This window comes from Rhinatrema bivittatum, chromosome 3, assembly GCF_901001135.1.
Source record: "Rhinatrema bivittatum chromosome 3, aRhiBiv1.1, whole genome shotgun sequence".
NCBI lineage: Eukaryota > Metazoa > Chordata > Amphibia > Gymnophiona > Rhinatrematidae > Rhinatrema > Rhinatrema bivittatum.
Genome location: NC_042617.1, coordinates 343,612,176 through 343,630,075, shown reverse-complemented (window position 1 = coordinate 343,630,075; position 17,900 = coordinate 343,612,176).

Sequence of the window (17,900 nt, the reverse complement as noted above, 5' to 3'; positions counted from 1 at the left end):
TGCCGGATCCCCAGAGAAGTGTGGTGGAACCGGGAATGGGATAACCGGCTAGTTTGCTGGCATGAGAGTGGTGAATCCCAGTGCCGAGGAAGCCAAAAGACCAGCAGGATCTGAGGAATCCAGATGGGCGCCGAGCAGTTCTACAGCCGAAGCCAGGGTTTCCAACACCTTCTGTTGTTCGAGTATCTTTTGAGCCAGGCCTGGAATGGCCTGTAGGGAAGAGGCCTCTGCCGAGTCCATGGACTTGGCAATCTGTTATGAATCCAGTTTGGATTGTGGACCCTTGGCCCAAGGCACAGTTGGCACTACCTGAAGGGGTAAACCCCCCTGGTCCCCATCATCAGGAGGCAAGGCTGGAGAGACGCAGGGTCCAACAGGAACTTCCCCACTACCAGCCCACGTTCCCCGCGGGTTGAGCCTTTGGGTACCGGGGCCAGCTGGTCTTTGGTGGACCCCTGTGAAGACAAAGCATGAAGACATGGGAGGCAGAAGGTGAGGCGGAGTCTGCTCCATGGCCAGAGGAAGGAGGCTATAGAATATCACAGTCCGATCCCAAGGTCAAGGCAGGAGGAAAGCGGCAAGGTGAAATCTGGTCCAAGTGATCAGGGGCTGGCAGCGAATGGCAAGAAGAGGTCTGGTCCAAGGTCAAGAGGCTGAGGGATCCATCCGAAGGGGAAGAGGAGAGAGGCTGGAACAAGCAGGCTTGGTCAGGAACAGACAGACTGGACTGGAAACACAATAACAGGAACGCAGTGACAGGAATGCTGTAACAGGAACCCAGAATGAGAAAACCTGTTGCCAAGTCATCCTTTGGATGTCTGCCACAGATTTATATAGGGCAAGAGCCCTGACATCATCTGAGGGGGCTAGCAGTGTCTTCCCACCACAGGCCTTTAAATCCCTGCAGGCGGCATGCGCACGCGCCTAGGGGAAGGACCAGGAAAGGAAGGAGTTGGCGGCGCCCACATGCTGGCTGGTCTGGGGTGGCCCCGGTAGCATGGGAGAGACGCTGGGTGCGTTGGGGGGAGATGGGTGCCACGGCCTGAGAGCCAGAGGTTGGAACAGAGTATCAGAGAGCCAGGGATGCTGGCTGGGATTGCCTGCAGCCGGTGAGTGTAACACAATGGTGGTGAACAGCACTTTCAAGTAGTTTGGAGGCAAAAGTGAGAAGGGAGATGGGCCGATAGTTGGCAGGATAGGTAGGATCTAGTGAGAGTTTTTTAAAGAGTGGTATGATTACAGCACATTTGAAGGCAGCAGGAAGATTAGCAGTGTCTCAGATCTTGACACCACAGACAGTACACTTCCTAAGGCAACATGTCTGCTCAGCAGTTGGATGCCTCCATGCTCTATAGAAGGGAATCACCAACCACTGTTACTCTTTGTATCTGGGGTTCAGTGGTTGCTGAACCTGCAGCTTTTTGGGGTTTATGAGTTCTGGTTCCTTCTCTTCCCAGGTTACTTTCTCCTTCTCTCTTCCTCCTTTCCTAAGGCTGGTTTCTTCTCCATTTCCAGGGCTGAATGCCAGTTCTTCAAGAGAAATTGGATTTAAGGTGAAAGGTCTACTAGTGTTGGTAATCTGGGTCCAGGTGTCATCTTGTGGTCTAGTTTCACCTTCTGGTCTTCTTGAGTTTTCTATTTTTTTACATCTCAGTAAGTATTTCTTCGATGTGGTCCTCATTGTCCTAGATGCTTCTCAGCCTTGCAACCTCCTCTTTCAGTTCCATCACCTGTTTCCTGAGGGAGTCTACCTGCAGACATCTTTCACACTTATCTGGTTCTCCACTGTGGATCAGAATATCCATCTGAACAGTGGCAGCAATAATAAAAGTGATGATAGCATTAGTGGTACAATGTTTTCCAGCCATTCTTCTGCTACTAGGAGCTTTTATACCATTGAAAGAAATGAGAAGTCTCTACCAAAGTTCTCAACTTTTCCTCAGCTGTCCTGCAAGAAAAATCAGCTCACCTCCTGTGGAATCTATCTTCTACCTCCACACTCAGAATCCCTGTTTGTAGTCTTGTTTGCTTGTTCACTTGATGTTTGAAGTATGGAGTCGTTTAACTTATCTTTTCATCCATCCAGCTCCTACAACAACTCTCACACTTTCTACAAGATAGCCATCATAAACATCAGTTAACTTAGTGACTTCCAACACAGGATGCCTTGTAAACCTCCACATCTTACTATTATAGAATGGCACATACAATATGCCAATACTCCAAAGAGACAATCATGCATGCACCAATCAGTGGACATATGTGCTACCCTAACCGGTTATTGATACCCCCTCATCTTGCTCAGTCTCTCAAGACTGCAGTCAGTCAACAATCCACAAAGAACACAGAACGCATTCTGGATATCCCCAGGCTGCACTAACAGGCAACTAACAACACTGCTTTAGTGATATTATCTGACACAATCTAAAAAAATTAGAAAGGTATACTCCATGGAGTAGGCAACATTTTTCAAAGCAATCTTTATATGGTGTGCAAATTTCCAAAATGTGCACTTGTGTATGTGAATGAGAGTGATACTTTGTGTTTGTGTTTGTATATATGTGTGTGTGTGTGTGTGTGTGTGTGTGAAAGAGAGGTAAGAGTTGTGAGTGGTTTTTCTGCAAGATGAAAACTTTGTGTTTATGTGCAAAAAACTGACACTGTGTGTGTGTGTGTATGTCTGTCTGTGTTTGTGTGTATATCTGTATGTGTGTGCTTTTGTGTCAGATGCTGTCATTATTTGGGAAAGCTTATCTGACAAAGAGAATATATAGATATGTACGTGTGTGAGAGACAGAGAGACAAATGAGGCAGTGTGTGTTTGAGAAAATTAGTTTGTGTTTCCTCAAAATCTCAAAGGAGCTGTGAGCATAGGGTGTAAAATTCATCTATATACAAAACAAGAGTGGGATCTGGAAGTGATTAAATTTGATGATATCAAGGTGACCAAACAGGTGGATAAGGTGATGGCAAAAGCAAGAATTATGCTTGATTACATAGGAAGAGGAATGATCAGCAGAATAACGAAAGAGATATTTCCCCTGTCTACGTCTCTGATGAGACCTCATTTGGAATGGAATACTGTGAACAATTCTGGAGTCCACTACTTCAGAAGGATATAAACCAGTTAGAGTTGATCCAGAGGGTGGCTACTGAAATGATCAGTGGTCTTCCTTGTAAAGCATATGGGGACAGACTTTAAACATGTATACCATAGAGGAAAAAAGGAATAGTGAAGATTTAATAGAGACATTTAAATACCCTCAAGGTAACAGTGCACAGGAGGTAGGCATCTTTCAATTGAAAGGAAGCTCTGGAACAAGGGTTCATGGTATGACGGTGAAAGGGGGTAGACTCGGGTAATCTATGGAATTATTTCTTTACAGAGGGAGGGTAGCTTTTAAACAGGTGCATTGTCACACATGTGCGTGTGATTGCAGGTTTATGCCCATGGACACGGCTATTTTATGGCATACGTGTGTAATATGTACGCATGTTATAAAATAGGCTGAGTGCGCGATTTTAAGTGGGCGCTCACATGTGTACACAAATCCCACTTCCACCTTGCAGGGGGGGGGGATTTTAAAAGGAGTGTGCATCCACGCTATTGCCAGTTTCACCAGTTCATTCCCAATTCACCCAGGCAAGGGATATGACTTCCCAGCCCTCCTAGTTTAATAGTCTTCCTTTCCCCCTTTTAGCCCCAACCCTTAAAACCCCATTGAATCGCCTACATTTTTTATTTTATTACTTCCACACCATCTATAGCAGTAGTAGAGTTACACGGCAGGGGGCCCCTGTGCACACCTGTGCACGTATTTAAGCGCATATCTCTTGGACTTGCCTGATAGGCCCATACCCCCACCTAAATCATACCCATGCCCCGCCCTTTTTTTGAAACTACCATATATACTCGTGTATAAGTCGAGAAACTTATGCCAGAAAAAAGGCACAAAAAAGCTGATGACTTGTACATGTATATTAGTAGCCCCCCCACCCTCCTGACCCCCCAAAACTCACCAAAGGTCCCTGGTTGTCCAGCAGTGGGCCCAGGAGTGATCTCCCACTCCCAGGCCGTCGGCTGCCAGTAATCAAAATGGCGCAAGTGGCCCTTTGCCCTTACCAATGGCACCAGTAACACGGGTGACAGAAAAATAATGATTTTGAGGCCCAAAAAAATATCCTCAACTTATACATGAGATCGACTAATACACGAGCATAGACAGTATGGGCCAGATTTTATAACATGCGTGCGGGCGTAGATTTGTGTGCGCAACCCGGCACGCACAGATCTACGCCCGATTTTATAACATGCGTGCACAGCCTCGCGCATGTTATAAAATCCGGGGTTGGCACGTGCAAGAGGGTGAACACTAGTGCACCTTGCGCGTGCCGAGCCCTGGGGGAGCCTCGATGGCTTTCCCCATTCCCTCCTAAGCCTCTCTGAAATCGGAGTAGCCTCTGAGGGAACTTTCCTTCCGCCCCCCACCTTCCCCTCCCTTCCCCTATCTAACCTGCCCCCCAGCCCTATCAAAATCCCCCTCCCTACCTTTGTTGCAGTATTTATGCCTGCCCGAGGTAGGTGTAACTTGCGCGCGCCGGCCAGCTGCCAGTTTGCGAACCTCCGGCACGGCCGCTGTGCTGGAGGCCTCGGTTCCACCCCCGGACCACCCCGGACCAGCGCATCGCCCATGACCATGCCCCCGGACCGCCCCCGGATCAGCGCCCCGCCCCCCCAGCCCTGCCCCCTTCCTGCCCCTTTTTCAAAGCCCCGGGACATATGCGCATCCCGGGGCTTGCACGCACCGCCGAGCCTATGCAAATAAGCTCGGCGCGCGCAGGGGGTGTTTTAAAGGGTAACGCGCGTATATTACGCGCGTTACCCTTTTAAAATCCGCCCCTATGTGTGCACGTAGCGGGAGATACGCGTGTACTTGGGCGGCTTTTAAAAAAATTTTTCATGTGTGTGTATCTTTCACTTTTGGCATGCACAGGGCTTTTAAAATTCACATGAAAGGTTGGTGGATGCAAGTGACAGCCTTCTAATGGAGCCTTCTAATGGACAAGGGCAGTATCTGAATTTAAAAAAAGCATGGAACAAGCTCATGGGACATCCGAAGGAGGGGTAAGGATTGTAGAGCCGAGCAGTTGCTGTAGATGGGCAGACTGGTTAGGGGGTTCTTTTTTCTGCCTTATTTTTCTGACAATTGTCTCAAAAAAGAGAAATGATGAATTACAAATATAGGAGTAAGCAGTGCTATATTTCTGGAAAAAAAGGTGCTGGAATGCATGATTTTTTTGACCTTAGGGCAAATCAAGCTGGTGCAGGGAAAAGGTGCCAGTATTCAGTACCTGCAGGTACCCCTTTAAAAAGCCCTGGAAATAACTCCATAAATATTATTTGATTAATATTCTTTTTTTTTTTTTTAAAGCAAAAGAAAGAACCCCTTTCTGGTTTAATAAACTTCTAGTCCTTTAGCTTCCATTTCTATAGCCTAGGATACAGTTATTGACTAGCAAGCAGAAACCACCCCCAAGGTATCATATAATTACTGTTATAATTGTTTCCAAAATGTACCAGAATCCATATGCTATACTGACGTGCAGTGCTCTGCATCTGTGTTTTCGAGTGTGTGTGTGCGTTTGTCATTAACCCTCTGGCATGTAAAGTCATGGCAGGCCTCATTACTATAATGGGACAAGTACAGAGAAATACCAGTATGTTGAAGAAAAGCATTTGGCTTTTTTTTTTCCATATGCACTGCAAACAATAGTATTGAATGGTAAGCACATAATTTTACTTTTGCTAAAAATAGCCAATATGGTAGGTACACATCTACTATGAAATGTTTTGATGCATAATCTCCTATAGTATTAGTTTTTCAGCAAAAAATAAAACCAGATTTTTCAAATACTAGATCCTTGTTTCTTTTGTTTTTATTATTATTATACAATACAGGCATTTTTTTTTTTTTTAATGAAAGGTACATGGCTTTGATTTGTGTTTGATTTTTTTTTTTTTTTTAATCTGAAGCTGTTCTGAATTGTTCATCTTGCATCTCTGTTCCATGGGAGCCATCCATTTTCAGCACAACGGTATATGCATAAAAATGTGGGAATTGCTGAAGCCAGCAAAATAATGAAAGAAAAGTTAAAAAAAAAAAAAAAGGTAAATCAGTGCTATCTGTAAGAGATGCAAGTCAGATCTTTGAAAACCTCTTTGGAGGACTGGGTGACTCAGAGGATCAGAACTTGGACACAGAGCCCTACACCCTCAACCCTAGGTTGCTGACAGACAGAAAGTTATTTTCATTGGAAATCCATTTTCAGAATTGAAGTATCTGGAAGGTTTCAATAATGTACCAGAAAATAGCATTTTTTTTTCTATACAATGGAATGCTCGAGTTAAGAGAATCATCCATACATAACTGCAGGCAGAGAGAATAAAGGGGAAGAAAGAAAAAAAGCATTTTCACTTAAAGTGTGGTAGACACCTGAAAACAGATCCGTAGGAGGTAGTAGACATCAAAGGCCTGATTTTCAAAGCTATTTACGCATTTAGAACATTGGTTTTATGCACGGAAATGGCCAGTGTAAAATAGCTCAGAGCTCAATGCTTATAAAAGTACATGCGTGACCTGGTTTCATGTGTGATTTTATGCAAAGTGGGGAGAGACATTTCATGGAGAGGAGAGAGGCAGAGTCGGGACTTACACGCATAGGGGTAGATTTTAAAAGGGTGTGCGTGCGCAAGTTATAAAATCGGGGTCAGCACACGCAAGGAGGTGTACAATTGTGCACCTTACAAGTGCTGCCTTCCCCATTCCCTATCTCCCCACCCCACCTTGCCTTCCCTTCCCCTATCTCCCCCGCCCTTTCCCCCTTACCTTTTTTCTCTTCATTTTTTTGTTTCACAACTTACTTCAGCACTGGGGCTGAAGTAAGTTGCGTGTGCCGTCCAACTGCCAGCGCGCAATCCCTGGCACAGCAGCAAATGTCTGCTGTGCCTGGAGCCTCTGCCCCAACCCTGCCCACACCACGCCCCTTTTTGCAAGCCCCAGGACTTACATGCTTCCCGGTGATTTACGCGCATCTCCGGCCCTTTGTAAAGTAGGCCCGGCGCACCATAAGACCGGTTTCGGGCGTAAATCCTCCAGATTTTCACACGTAACCTTTTTAAAATCTGGCCCATACTTTTTTATTTTCAAAAGCATGCATGCAAGTTGACCCACATAAATTATGCCCTTCAAAGAGCAGGTGTAACTTTGTGTGAGTTATTCTAAGTGCATATCAAATCAATGACCCACGAATGTTCACCCAACCAGGAACTTTTATAAAATTACCCTCTAACAGAGGAAACATTCTAACATGTTTAAGACAGAGACAAAGGTACCTTAGTAATAAAGATAAAAAGGGGGAGGAGAACAGATATTTAAAAAAAAAGTTGTTGGCAGTGTAGTGGATAGACTGGATAAGCCAAGTGGTCCTTATTTGCTGATAACTTTCATGATCCTTGTTGTTGGCCAGTGTGAAATGAATTGGTGTCAGGCTAATTCCTACTGAAGAGGAACAGTATCTATATTACTGAAAATTCACCTTCAAAGTTTGGCACTTAACTGGCTCCCTTGTTGACTATCTCATGAAAGACTCTAGCAACTGCCCAAATGGTCATAGTCTAAGGATAAAAATTGTCTGGGTCAGTTTTGTATTGGATCTGGGGAATGGAGTTTTGCCTCTGAACCACCATGTGACTCTTAATGAGAAGAGCAATCCAGAAATGGGTTTCCCTGTAGATTAGTCCTCAGTGAGTCAAAAGGATTGTTGGGAATACATCAGCTATTCCCAGCAAATTGATGGCTGAGGGCTGGGCTGAGTATCCCAAAGGCAAAGGAATGTAACCAATCACTGTAATCTTGTTCGAGTCCTTGTACCCTGGAATCTAGTCTTGTATCTTGAACCTGAATAATCCTGAACCTGAGTCACCTAAACCTAGATATCTGTAAAGTAAATTTTAAAAGCCCTACATAAGCCAAAGCCGGGAGATATGCGCATGTCTTGGACCAAGATAATCATTGACTAATTGCTGGGGAGGGGCAGTATCCTGCCTGCGTCAATCATTAAGGAAAACATTCAATTGGGAGGGATTGAAGAAGACATTTAATTCCTTAATATTTAACAACACAGAAAGAAGAAAACAACCAAAACAAAGCAACCAAACTCAAAAGAGCAGGACACATCAATAAAAACATTTCCATTTGGATTGGTTGATCTTATCTACATCTGGGAACATACGAATTTTAAGCCCTAAAAGGAAATATCTCTCTTCCAAAAAAACAACTTCAAAATAAAGTCACGATCAGAGTCTACTGCAAAAGTGACAAGCAAGGTTGAGGATTGAATATCTTCATCTTCTGATTTTTCAAGAAAAGAAGAAAGGTGTGAAGATTCTAGTAAATCAGCAGCAGTGGGATCTTTACTTTCTTGAATACCTTTCTGACTCACTGGAGCATAATAGGCTTTTGATATGGGAGGAAGCAAGCTATCAGTGATAAGTTAATTTTCCATTAAATATTTAAATAACAGCTCTACAGGAGAAGACCTCTTCTTATTCGGAAAATTAATACTCCTAATCTTCCTTCGACAAACCACATTCTCAAGGTTTTCCATCTTGTTTTTCAAATACAGATGACAAGAAGAAACCACATCTACAGTTTTCTGTAAAGCTGTCTCCTTGGTTTCCCAAGAATCAACTCTTGAGAATGTGAAACTTGAACCGAGTTAGAAAGGTCTCGTTGCTGTGAAACAAACTGTGCAACCTGGGTAGAGAGATTTGCAAAAGCTTCCTAAATAATATCCAATGTGATATTCGTATGCTTAGTCAAAGGAGCAAACAGTACCTCTTTAGAAGCAATCCCTTCCATAGGAATAAGAAAAAAAAAATGAAGCAGATAAGGATTCAGCTCCCTGTGCTCATCAGTCAGAGGAACAGAGGAAACATGGCTCAACTCCGCCATTCGAGCACCTCCCAAAGCTGCCAAAGTAGTCACTCCAATGTCATCTGAGCATGACAAGAGAGAAACGATACTATCAACAGGGGCAGCGGGTAGCCCGAGTTGCGGAGGAATACGACGCATCTCTGGGGTTAGAGATGACTCCAGGTCTGGGACGGCCACCGGCAGCAGTCCAATGACACCTCAGCAGAGGGTGAAAGAAAATCTAAGCCCCGGGAGATGTGTTTATCCATCAGGCTGGTTGGAGTAGATGACTCGGAAGCTTCCAAGTATACTCTTGCCTTGCAAAGTATTCGAGGAGGTAAGAGGAGAACCACAGAGCAGCTTCCTTTAACATCTTGAATTCCCTGGATGGCGTGTAAGTTTTAAAATTAAAATTCAGGGCTAGTCGGCAAGGTTTGAAGGGTCAGGGCTAATGGGGAAAAAAAGAGGCTATCTAGCTAGGAGGGTTAGGAAATCCTATCCTTTACCAGGGTGAACTGGGAATGAACTGGGGAAACAGGTATTTGCGTTAGCGTGTATGTGTATCTAGCAACCCCCCCACCCCCACCTACATGGTAGAGGCAGCATTTGCACACACATGCCCGCATCCATATAAGACTGCATGCACATGTACGTACATTCTACTGATTTTATAACATATATGCAAATAATATACACATCTGGTACAAAATGGCCATGTCTCTGGGCATGAACTGGCATACATTTATATGTGTGCCTGCACGGCTGTTTAAAAGTTACTGTCTCCATGAGTACCTGAGTAGAAGGAATCTAGAATAGTGATCTGAATTTGAACTTGAATATCTATGTGATTAACTGGCTGTATTTGATCTATTATTTGAATTGATCGCTAAAAACTGTGACTGAGAGATGTTATGTGTTTATGGTAGTTACCAAAGCTGAAGCAACTTGTGTTCTGTTATCCTGCTCTGTAAAATAAAACTCAGAGACATACCCCAGAAGAGTACTGTGTCGGATATCCTATAGCTCTAACCTGATGGACTCATAGAGACTGCATTATCCTTACATCCATCAGAGAGCTTCTTCCAGATTTTAGGGCAATGTGGAGATTCTGGAATTGCTCAGCCTGGCTAAAATTTAAAAGTAGGAGCGTTGATGTTTGATATGACCGATATTTTTTGGATGTGGATTAATTTTTGAACTTGGGTGGGATTTTTTTGTGCAGATAAATGGCCAATGAATGAAAAAAGCTTGCTTTCTTCCATTTAACATGCTTTTTTTTACTTTTGACCTATATGCATTAGGGATGTGAATCGTGTCCTCGATCGTCTTAACGATCGATTTCGGCTGGGAGGGGGAGGGAATCGTATTGTTGCCGTTTGGGGGGGTAAAATATCGTGAAAAATCGTTAAAAATCGTTAAAAATCGAAAAATCGAAAAATCGAAAAATCGAAAAACCGGCACATTAAAACCCCCTAAAACCCACCCCCGACCCTTTAAATTAAATCCCCCACCCTCCCGAACCCCATCCCTCGCCGGAACATCGTTAAAAATCGAAAAATCGAAAAATCGAAAAACCGGCACACTAAAACCCCCTAAAACCCACCCCCGACCCTTTAAATTAAATCCCCCACCCTCCCGAACCCCCCCCCAAATAACTTAAATAACCTGCGGGTCCAGCGGCGGTCCGGAACGGGCTCCTGCTCCTGAATCTTGTCGTCTTCAGCCGGCGCCATTTTCCAAAATGGCGCCGAAAAATGGCGGCGGCCATAGACGAAAAAGATTGGACGGCAGGAGGTCCTTCCGGACCCCCGCTGGACTTTTGGCAAGTCTCGTGGGGGTCAGGAGGCCCCCCACAAGCTGGCCAAAAGTTCCTGGAGGTCCAGCGGGGGTCAGGGAGCGATTTCCCGCCGCGAATCGTTTTCGTACGGAAAATGGCGCCGGCAGGAGATCGACTGCAGGAGGTCGTTCAGCGAGGCGCCGGAACCCTCGCTGAACGACCTCCTGCAGTCGATCTCCTGCCGGCGCCATTTTCCGTACGAAAACGATTCGCGGCGGGAAATCGCTCCCTGACCCCCGCTGGACCTCCAGGAACTTTTGGCCAGCTTGTGGGGGGCCTCCTGACCCCCACGAGACTTGCCAAAAGTCCAGCGGGGGTCCGGAAGGACCTCCTGCCGTCCAATCTTTTTCGTCTATGGCCGCCGCCATTTTTCGGCGCCATTTTGGAAAATGGCGCCGGCTGAAGACGACAAGATTCAGGAGCAGGAGCCCGTTCCGGACCGCTGCCGTTCCGGACCGCCGCTGGACCCGCAGGTTATTTAAGTTATTTGGGGGGGGGTTCGGGAGGGTGGGGGATTTAATTTAAAGGGTCGGGGGTGGGTTTTAGGGGGTTTTAGTGTGCCGGCTCACGATTCTAACGATTTATAACGATAAATCGTTAGAATCTGTATTGTATTGTGTTCCATAACGGTTTAAGACGATATTAAAATTATCGGACGATAATTTTAATCGTCCTAAAACGATTCACATCCCTAATATGCATGTCCTTAGCTGCCTGCATCCTGCGGGCCATGTGTATTTAGCATGTGTGTTATGTAAAACCCGCACTAAAATGTAACTCCAGTTTTAGTATGGGATTCATTACATCGGCCCTACAGGGTGTACTTGTGCCCCTCCCCCATATTTCCCCACTAGAAACTGCAGATTCTCTTCATTAAAGTGGAGCTAAGTGTCAATCTTCTGAAGATCATAACAATGCCAACCTTGCACTATCACAAGTCCTGCATGTTTTACCTTAAATCCTATTTGAGAGCACAAATACACAAACCATCTTTGATTCTGTTTTCCAAAAGGTTTCTTTGTCATTGTGTGATTATTGCACACAATAATATAATATAGGGAAAAGTCTAATGTATAATCCCACATTAAAACAGAAGGCAGGGATGTTCTTCTGGGAGAATGTATGACCTAGACAGAGAAAGAGAAAACTGAATAAGCCTAGCGACCTTTAATTGAGCTTTATCATACAAAATGGACAGGAAGGACAATGAAGCCATGGATGTATAGGAAAATGCTAAAGAGTTCATTTTTTATGCTTAATTACCTCAATAATGTATTGTAACTGCAGATACAACCTTGAGGGAAAAATAAGGGCTAATCAAAAGAAAAGGAATCTAAGAAAAGAAACAAAGTCATAAAAATTCTTTATTTGTCCATTAACTTGAGCACAGAGAGGATGTTTTGCAAGAAACAATGAAAAAAAAAACCACGCCAAATGCAGGCATCAGAATCATCTCGCACTTTCTAAATTCTAATTACTCACAGAGGGTATTTATCAAAAATCAATGATTCAACACTGTATCACTTTAAGCAGCAGTCAATAAATCAAATAATTGAAAGACTCAATGGCTTTTCTCCAAAACAGCTTATATATTGTAGCATTTAAAAGGGGATATGTACCATTCAAACTCTTGTGCTGTGCCACTGTCGTTTGCATGCACATGGTTTACTAACTTTGCAGAGATGTCTATTACCCCTCTGAACTGAAACATACTTTTTAAGGTGAATGATATTTTACTATACAAGCTTGATTATGGTATAGAAAGTTCTGGAAGGAAGATCTTTACATAAGTCCTGGCAATGTACTTTGGCTCCAGCAGCAGTGTATTTCTGAACTGTAAATTTTGAAAAGTCAAAAATGGAAGTAGTACATCGGGAAACACATGATATTGGAACTTATTCTTAGCACAAGGACATGCAGTTTAGGATAGAGATACTGTAGAAACACTGTACAAAAGTGTTCCATGTTCTGACATTTGTTTCCCAGTCATCAGTTAGTAAAATATTTTATTTTCTACAACAGCACAGGTATGCAGATTGTCTTTTTTGTAGATATTGGCTAGTGAGCAGGAAGAATCTCTGTGAGTAAGAAAGCAATATAGCCATGAAAATAAGTTGATTCTCCCCCTTATGTAGGAATCCTGGGAAGTCATGAGACCTTGTGTGGTCCATGGCCCTCCCTATGTACCCATATGACCAGGACTAACTAGACGGGGGCTACTTATATAAATATATGGTAGTTTATATTATCATAATTACAGGCAAACACTTTATCTGCCTTTCCTGTATAAACTGCTCAGCTTGATGGTCTTCAGGACAGGAGGTGTCCAGCATAGCAGAAGTAAAATTACGCGATAGGGACCTCAGCGCGCACTGAGTTGTGAAAGTATTTATGTGCACATCTCAGGTTCACATCCCAAAATGCTCATATCCTGCCCCTCTCACAGCTGCCTCCAAAATAGTGCTAAGTGTCATGTGTTCTACTACAGAGAAGGAGATCTGGCTTGAAAGCCCCTCTGCTCTCATTTTGGCTTGCTTCTGCTTCACTAGGTGTCAGAGGCCTTGCCACTTGTGGCTCAGATCTTTCACACTGTGGTTATTGTGGAAGACCTCATTAAGCCTGTGATGCATCTTCTCCCACATCCTCTCTTTCTGATATGAGTCCACTTTCCTGGACTTCAGACCATGCAGGATATTCTGGATCTTCATGCTCTCTTGAATCAGAAGGTCCACCTCCCTTGACTGGGCTTCCAAAGCAGAGCTCCCCTCCTTTCAGATATGATAAAGATAGGAAGACAAGCACTGGAAGCAAGTACTTTATACACACATACAGACATAAATGGAACATATTTGAACATAGGTGAATTTTAAAAGCCTGATGCGTACATTAATTAGGGGATGCGCGAAGAAGTAGGGCTAGTACACGCTGAGCAGAGCTGCTGAGATATGCGCATATCTCCCGCAGTACACACATCTCAAAAGTTTTTCAAAAGGGGCAGGATATGACCATTTTGGGCCGTGAACCTGAGATTTGCACATAAATACGTTCGCAACTCAGTACGCGCTGAGGTCCCCATCGCACAATTTTACTTTTGCTATGGATGCCGTATACATTAAAAATTAAAGATAACTAGACAGATCTGTGGTGTTTTAAGGGTCAGGGCTACCTGGGGGGAGTGAAGGTTATCCAACCAGGGGGTTGGAGAACCTCTTTCTTAATTGGGTGAACTGGGGACAAACTGGTAAAACTGAGAGTGGCATCAGCATACTCCTCTTTTAACATCCCCCAATTTACGGGGTAGAAGCGAGATTTGTACACATAAGTATGTGCCCACTTAAAATTTGGCACATGTGCACGTGGCATTTTATAATATGCATGCAAATGAGCGCATATGTTATAAAATGGCTGCTTCCCTGGGTGCAAACTGAAATATGTGCACAATGTGCAAACGAAAGCTGGTTTGAAAGTTACTATCAGAAACAGATGAAATTTATACAAGTAGCAATTATGCCCATAAATTATTTAAATTGATAGCAAATGTATATGTATTTATTATATTTTGTATATAATAGTTTAATATACACATGTATAACCACTGTAATGCAATGCTATACACATACTTTTTCCACCTGGATGTATACAGAGTTGATCTGTCTATGAGAGAGTAGCAGGCTCTATCTTATCAGGGACTTTCAAAGCCTGCCCAGTGTTTATCCCTATAGCTTTCAATGGGGGTAAGACCTGGACTAGCTCTGCCTTTTCCTGATGACATGGAGACTGCTACTGTCCCATTTCCAGAAGATATATCTTGGGCAATAGGAAAGCAAGGCATGTGTGGATGATGACATCATCCTCAGAAGACTGGATGTTTTATCTTTTGGCCTTCATTTGTATTCATCAACTCTGGATTTTTTTTCCCATAAAGAACAAAACATTAATTAAGCTACAATCTTTCTCTTAGGAGTTCTATGTGCCTTGCGAAGAAAGAATTTGAAATGAAGTTGACCGTAGAGGCAAGAACTCATAATAAAAACTTTTAAAAATATATCTGAAGCAAAAAACCTGTGAGGGAGTGGTTGGACCTTTAGATGACCGAGGGGTTAAAGGGGCTCTTAGGGAAGATAAGGCCATTCCAGAAAGACTAAATGAATTCTTTGCTTCTGTGTTTACTAATGAGGATGTTGGAGAGATACCAATTCCCAGAGATGGTTTTCAAGGGTGATGAGTCAGATGAACTGAACCAAATCAATGTGAACCTGGAAGATGTAGTAGGCCAGATTGACAAACTAAAAAGTAGCAAATCACCTGGACTCGACGGTATGCATCCTAGGGTTCTGAAGGAACTAAAATATGAAATTTCAGATCTATTAGTTAAAATTTGTAATTTATCATTAAAAACATCCATTGTACTTGGACGGTGGCCAGTGTAACCCCAATATTTAAAAAGGGCTCTAGGGGTGATCCTGGAAACTAGAGATTAGTGAGCCTGACTTCAATGCCGGAAAAAATAGTGGAAACTATTCTAAAGATCAAAATCACAGAGCATATAGAAAGACATGGTTTAATTTAACCCAGTCAACATGGATTTAACCAAGGGAAGTCTTGCCTCACGAATCTGCTTCATTATTTTGAAGGGGTTAATAAACATGTGGATAAAGGTGAGCCAGTAGATGTAGTGTATTTGGATTTTCAGAAGGCGTTTGACAAAGTCCCTCATGAGAGGCTTCTAAGAAAACTAAAAAGTCATGGGATAGGAGGCGATGTCCTGGCGTGGATTACAAATTGGTTAAAAGATGGGAAACAGAGAGTAGGATTAAATGATGAATTTTCTCAGTGTAAAAGAATAAATAGCGGAGTACCTCACGGATCTTTACTTAGACTTGTGCTTTACAATATATTTATAAATGATCTGGAAAGGAATATGATGAGTGAGGTTATCAAATTTGCAGATGATACAAAAGTATTCAGAGTAGTTAAATCACAAGCAGATTGTGATACATTGCAGGAGGACCTTGCAAGACTGGAAGATTGGGCATCAGAATGGCAGATGAAATTTAATGTGGCAAGTGTTAGGTCTTGCATATAGGGAAAATTAACCCTTGCTGTAGTTACATGATGTTAGGCTCCATATTAGGAGCTACCACCCAGGTAAAAGATCTAGGTATCATAGTGGATAATACTTTGAAATTGTTGGTTCAGTGTGCTGCAGCAGTAAAATAAACAAACAAAATGTTAGGAATTATTAGGAAGGGAATGGTTAATAAAATGGAAAATGTCATAATGCCTCGGTATCGCTTCATGGTGAGACCACACCTTGAGTACTGTTTACAATTCTGGTCACCGCATCTAAAAAAAGTTATAGTTGCGATGGAGAAGGTACAGAGAAGGGCGACCAAAATGATTAAGGGGATGGAACAGCTCCCCCATGAGGAAAGAACATAAGAACATGCCATACTGGGTCAGACCAAGGGTCCATCAAGCCCAGCATCCTGTTTCCAACAGTGGCCAATACAGGCCATAAGAACCTGTTACCGTTGCTAGTAATAGCAGTGGGTATTTTCTAAGTCAACTTAATTAATAGCAGGTAATGGACTTCTCCTCCAAGAACTTATCCAATCCTTTTTTAAACACAGCTATACTAACTGCACTAACCACATCCTCTGGCAACAAATTCCAGAGTTTAATTGTGCATTGAGTAAAAAAGAACATTGTCTGATTAGTTTTAAATGTGCCACATGTTAACTTCATGGAGTGCCCCCTAGTCTTTCTATTATCCGAAAGAGTAAATAACCAATTCAATCTATCCGTTCTAGACCTCTAATGATTTTAAACACCTCTATCATATCCCCCCTCAGCCATCTCTTCTCCAAGTTGAAAAGTCTTATCCTCTTTAGTCTTTCCTCATAGGGGAGCTGTTCCATTCTCCTTATCATTTTGGTAGCCCTTCTCTGTACTTTCTCCATCACAATTATATATTTTTTGAGATGTGGTGACCAGAATTGCACACAGTATTCAAGGCGTGGTCTCACCATGGAGCGATACAGAGGCATTATGACATTTTCCGTTTTATTCACCATTCCCTTTCTAATAATTCCCAACATTCTGTTTGCTTTTTTGACTACCGCAGCACACTGAACTGACGATTTCAATGTGTTATTCACTATGACGCCTAGATCTCTTTCTTGGGTTGTAACGGCAAAGCAATGTGATAAGGTGATAGCTAAAGCCAGAAGAATGCTGGGCTGCATAGAGAAAGGAATATCCAGTAAGAAAAAGGAGATGAGGATATCCTTGTACAGGTCCTTGGAGAGGCCTCACCATGTTCAGTTCTGGAGACCATATCTCAAAAAAGATAGAAACAGGATGGAGGTGGTCCAGAAAAGGGTGACCAAAATGGTGTGGGGTCTGTATCGGAAGACCCAAGAAGAGAGCCTGAAGAATGTGAATATGTAATGTATACCCTAGAAGACAAGAGGTGCAGGAGAGGTATGATGCAGACCTTCAGATACCTAAAATATTTTAGTGATGCACAAACTTGAACTTTTTCTATTGGAAAGAAAACAATAGAACAATGGCCCATGAAAAGAAATTCCAGCGGGGGGATGACTCAGAACCAATATCAGGAAACATTTCTTCTTGGAGAAGGTGGTGGATGCCTGGAATTCCCTTCTGGAGGAAGTGGTGAAGATGAAAACAGTCAAAAAATTCAAAGTGAAGGTCCAAAAAAACAAACCGGAAATTGATCCAATATTGCAGTAGCGACCAAAGGAAGAAAGGATCAATAAACACCAGGAGTTCTTTATTGATCACAGAACGTAATAAAAACCCATTACTCCTGATGTTTATTGATCCTTTCTTCTTTTGGTCGCTACTAAAAAATTAAAAGGGACATGGGATAAATACTGTGGATTTCTAAAAGCTAGAGGATAGAAATGAGAAAAGCGTGCAAGGGGGTAACTTGCTGGTGTGACGGTTACTAGGGATGTGCAGAGCAAAATTTTATGTTCATATTTTTTATGTCCGAAAGGGGGTCCCACTTGCGGCCAATATGGACATAAAAAAAATCCAATGAGTTGGGTATATGTACA